This window comes from Capsicum annuum, chromosome 6 (genome assembly GCF_002878395.1).
Source record: "Capsicum annuum cultivar UCD-10X-F1 chromosome 6, UCD10Xv1.1, whole genome shotgun sequence".
Classification (NCBI taxonomy): Eukaryota; Viridiplantae; Streptophyta; class Magnoliopsida; order Solanales; family Solanaceae; genus Capsicum; species Capsicum annuum.
The window spans coordinates 207,382,404-207,388,403 of record NC_061116.1 but is presented as its reverse complement, the minus strand read 5'-3'; positions in this window follow the sequence as shown (position 1 = coordinate 207,388,403).

Below are 6,000 nucleotides of genomic sequence, written 5' to 3'. Positions count from 1 at the left end.
GTGTCGGTTGTCTCCAAGCTGCTGTCGTCCCTGACTAAAGGCGCTCTCTGATGCAACGGTTGACATTGGAACATTCAAGATATCTCTAGCTAATCTTGAAAGTACAGGATATTGTGTTTCATTACTCCTCCACCAATCCAACGTGTTGATTCGTTGTCTGCGATCCACCTTGATCCCTTCACTCGAAACCATATGCCCACGAAATGTCACGATGATCATATAAAACGCATACTTAGAAAATATTGCATACAATTTTTTGTCATTAAAAGTCCGCAACTATAACACCCTATCTTCTGCGTGTACTAGTTTAACATATATGACACTCTATATAGCCTTACGAGATAGGTAATAGACTAGGTATCCTATGTTACTAGTAATGGTAATATAGGTTTGAAGGAATTCCCACATATATTGAAACGTGGTATGATCAAATTATTGTCGATAAGAGTATTTAAAATTGGGCCCATAAGTATGTATTTGAGTCTAAAGGTTGAACAGACCAAGTGTACAATACATTTTAAGTATAATTAAAAGTATTTTGATCTTAAAACAGAATAAAATATTAAGGTGCTTGCTTGACTTATTCAAGCTAGTAGGTGAGCTCCTACTTGAGCCATATAGACCAAGTTAATAGGGCCAAGACCAATGGACCAGATTTATGGCCTATATTTATGGGATAATTTAAGGCCCCAAACAAAGTAAAATTATTGTGTAATAGGATGAACAACCCAATACCAAAAATCTGTCCAAAAAGCCTATTACGCTAAAGGCCCATTTTATACTTGAATAGAGCAAGTAGGTGTATCACCTACTTTGACCTTTTGACCAACCTAAGAACTTAGAAGGTGAACCACCTATTAATTCTACCTTGACCAGTGTATTGGGCCAAGTATACTACCACCTACTTGAATTAATTTTGACCCAAATTAAATAAGAGAAAAGGAGGAGAATAGGCAGCCAAGGCCCATTAGTTTTAGATCCACAAAGTCCTAATATCATGGGAAAGTAGGTGCATCACCTTCATGAAAAATTATGGCCCAAAAATGGCCAAGAAAGTTGGCCAAGAGCAGATCCTTTTAAAGGGATTGAAACCAACTCTTTTAGCTCATTTTAACTTAGACAAAAGAATAGCTTTCTAGGTTTTCCATCTTGCTCCCTCCTAGCTATACAACAACCTTATAATTCCACCAGTATTCTTGGAATTTACCTTCCTTCCAAGATAAAAGTAAGTGAACAAATCATGATGGGGATTGGTTGATGATGGGGAAATGCGTCGATAAATTTCTATTGTAAGATAGAAGGATTGTATAGAGGTACACCACCGAATTGAACATCGGCTAAGCTTACTACCCACTCCACTTTGATTCACTATTTTGAGAGTACAATGAAGATAAAAACGTGAAGGGCAAACTTATAAGAAGTTGTGTATGTGTGAATGCATTTGGAGGAAAATGGAGTTGAAAGAACACTCTTGAATAAATTAATTGTGGGGTGCTACCCAACTGCTATTTTTGTAAGATTAAATTGCATAAATGTGTTAATTAGTTACTAATACTAGCTTTACACTATTGTAGATTAGTATATTTAAAGGAAGGACGTTAAGTTAGAGTGAGATCAATTGTGTAGCAAGGTATGTACGGTTCATTACTCTTATACTCTATGTCATGAATCTAACTTTTGTGTTAAAAAGTAAGTTTCCTAATATCTCTTCCTTTGGAGCAATAAATAAAGGTAGCGTACAACCTCCAAGGTGACTAACAACCTTTTTTCAACTCTTTAGGGTGTTAAAGTACCTGAATATATGTTTTTTACTAGATATGAACATTTGCACGTGTAAGTACTAGCATGATATAGGTGTTTTCAGCAATAAGTTTTATGAGTTATTGTCTTAGTCAACATGGCTCATGGTGTTAATTAAGCTTATATGTGCTATATTTCTATTGTTGTACATCCTACCTTATTGTTATTGCATCTAATACATATTTGTATACTCTTTTTCTATTGGTATGACGTTCAAATTTAATAATGCCATGACCACTAAAACAAAATCTTTTAAGATAAAAGAAAGATCTAAAGTGACTATATATATATTCTTAGGTGGTATACTAGGGGTGGAAGAAACACCTAGAATGGGTCGATCCTAACATTATGAGTGGTATCCAAGGGGTGAAAGGAAACCGTAGCATAGATTGATCTCGATTTATGTATTTATGAGGACCGTCTCCTGGGGGTTAAAATGACTAGCATGAGTAATCCTCTTTTACCACAAATTAGCTGGTCATTTGAATTATGCCATATAATTTTATAAAGTAAAGAAGTATAAAGCAAATTAAAGGATCTAATGTACACGATTCCACAAGTACAAGCAAAGGTGATCTTCTAAACTTGTCTATATAGCTATATATTGATATCTGATTTTGTTGAGCTTTTGTTTTACCTATAGTCACTTCATGCCTTACATACTCAGTACATTCTTTGTATTGATATCCCTTATGGGAGGAATGCTATGTTTCATGCTGCAGGTACAGGTACTCCAGCTAGTAAACCACCTTGTAGGAGCATAGGACATCCAGTGGATATTGATGAAATCTAAGTTTATTCGAGGCTTTCTGAGTCTGTTATATATATTTTGGTATGGTATAGTAGTTATGTGTAAGGCGGGGTTTGTCCCGACCTTAACTAAGTCCATGTATCTTTTAGAGGCTTTGTAGACCAATGTAAAGTTAAACATGGTAGCATTATGTTCTTCTGATGTTATGGCCCTAATGACCAAATCTTGCACATATAGGTTTCGGCTTGCTTACGTGGTTTGTTTTCATTAATAATGTCCATACTTAGCAGGACGCTTGAATGTCATAGTTGTATGCATTAGAAGTACAAAGTTGTGGGTTGGTGCTCTCGGGTAGTTGTGTCTATGGGCGCCTATCTTCCCCAATGGGATTTGCGGTGTGAAAAAGTGATATAAGAGTAGGTCATCCTATGGAGTCTTCTACAAAGCCGTGTCTATGTAGAGTCTTACTTATAGGTGTGTTGTGCACCACATCTCCAAGCAAGAGACTATGAGGAATTTAAGAGTTATTTCTTTTACTTCATTCCTTAGATCGTGCAATAGAGACAATAATGTAGTTTGATTTGTATATAACCTTGAATATATTTTTCTCAATATAGTAAAGATGTCAATTACAAGAAAGAGTAAGAGTAAGAGTAAACAAGCATATGTGGCTGCCAGAGAAGGGAAAATCAAATCACCATCTAGACATGTTTATCAAAGTGAGGCTCAAGATGAGTTTGCATCACATACTTATCCTACTTCTCCATCTCTAAAAGAGCTAAGGAGGAAAGAAATACCCTAAAAGTCACCTATTAATACTACTAATCAATATTTAAAAAATGCGGTGTAATCATTAACACTTATTGTTGCTGGATAAGGTCAAGGAAAGCTGGACCAACTATGGGTACTAGTGGTTTTAATAGGGTAGCTTGCCTATGGACACATGATTTCCTTAAATTAGACCCTCCTTAATTCACAAGGTTAGATCCTAATGAGGATCCACAATACTTTATTAATCAGATTCAAAGGGCTTTGGATGTTATGCATGTATCTAGTAATGAGACAGTTGATCTAGTAGCATATATATTAAAAAGGGTGACTATATTATGTCATGAAGCTTGGAAAAAATCAAGGGGTATAGGTGCACCTTCATCTAGTTAGGAAGAGTTCAATATTTCTTGATCATTATCTTACATTTGAGATTCAGGAGACTCGTGTAGATTAGTTCTTTGCCAAGGGAATATGAGCGTGAGGGAGTACAACCTCCAATTTAATTCCTTGGACATGTATGCTCTTAATGAAGTGGCTACTATGAATGATAGAGTTCATCGATATGTTGATAGATTAGACCCATATTTGCTTAGAGATTGTACTATTTATACCTTGAATAAATACATGGATATAGCAAGAATACAAGATTTTGCAAAATAAAAAATAAAAAATAGAGGATTAAAGCAAAGAAGGACACAAGAGCTAGAAAGAAGGTACTCTAAGAGGGCTAGATCTATGAAACAATTTTCTCTATCTCAAAGTAAATTCAGGACTTGATTTTTAAATAGGCCCCCTATACCATCACCTTCCTACTCCACATTAGGTTTCCCTCCTTCATTCCAGGGGTTTAATGGAAATCAATTCGGGCAAAGAAGTGAGAGTCAAGGTTCGCAAGTAGTGGGGTATCAAGAGTCAGGAGGTAAAATCCAATAAAGACCTCCTAGAAAACTTTGTAAGCATTGTAGAAGGAATCATTTAGATGAATATCGATTAGGGATTGATATTTGTTATTGGTGTGGTACACTGGGACACATAATGAGAGATTTCCCAAAAAGTGGTATAATTTATGTGGCACAACCTACTGGTTCGACTGTTGCATCACCATACTCTGTTCCTTCTTTTGGTAAGGGTCAACAGATGCCTACTGATCATGGCAGGGGTTTTAAGGGAGCTAGTACTAGTGGTGTTCGAAATAGTACATATGCTCTAGCTGGTCAAAAAAATTTAGAGGCTTCTCTAACGTTGTTACAGGTACATTGTCCATCTTGTCACATAATGTTTATGCATTAATTGATACAGGATCTATGCTATCATATGTTACTCCACTAATTTCTGGAAAGTTAAAAAACCACCAAAATAACTAGCTAATCTATTTGAAGTATCTACACTAATTGGCGAGTCTGTTATAGCTAAAAGATTTTATCGTAATTGAATAGTAACTATTTGTAATCGTGATACATTGGTTGAACTTGATAAGTTGGATATAGTAGATTTTGATGTTGTAATGGGTATGGATTGGCTGTCCTCTTGTTATGCCACAGTGAATTGCAAAGTCAAGAGAGTGTATTTCCATTTTCCAAAAGAGGCAACCCTTGAATGGAGATGCAATAGGTGGGTACCAAGGGGTAAGTTTATTTCCTATGTTAAGGCAAAGAAGATGATTTCCAAAGGGTAAATATGTCATCTCATAAGGGTGAAAGATATAGATACGAATTACCGACGCTTTAGTCCATTTGAGTGGTAAATAAATTTCTTGACATATTTCTTGAAGAGTTCCCAGGTTTGCCTCCAGAATGAGATATAGAGTTTGGTATTGATGTGATCATAGGTACTTAACCTGTTTCTATTCCTCCATATAGAATGACCCAAATAGAATTACATAAATTGAAGGAACAATTAAAATATTTGTTTGAAAAGGGTTTCATAAGGCCTAGTATATCTCCTTGGGGCACACCCATGTTATTTGTATGTATGAAAGTGGCACATTGAGAATGTGTATTGATTATCTATAATTGAATTAAGAACAAATATCCCCTTCCTAGAGTTGATAATTTATTTGATCAATTACAAGGTGCTAAGTACTTATCAAAGATTGACTTGAGGTAAGGTTATCACCAACTGAGAGTAAAGGGGAAAGATATACCTAAAACGACTTATCGAATGTGATATGGTTATTTTGAGTTTTTAGTTATGTCATTTGGGTTGACTAATGCACCAACAACTTTCATGGATTTGATGAATAGACTGTCCAAGACATTTTTGGATGTGTTTGTTATTGCGTTTATAGATGATATTATGGTGTATTAAAGAATAAAAGAAGACTATGCTAATCATTTATGGCAGGTGTTACAAATTCTTCATGATCGTAAGTTGTATATAAAGTTCTCCAAATCTGAGTTTTGGTTAAAATCCTTAGCATTCTTGGGTTATATTATATGTAAAAGGGAATAAGAGTTGATTCTTAAAAGATTAAAGTGAAGGACTGGCCGAAACCCATAATACCTATAGAGGTTCGTAGTTTCCTAGGTTTGGCAGGCTATTATCGAAGGTTCATTGAGGGTTTTTATTCTATTTTTGCACCTTTAAAAAAGCTAACACACAAAGAAGTCAAGTTTTAATGGAATGAAATATGTGAAACAAGTTTTCAAGGCCTGAAAAATAAGTTGACTTCTACTCCA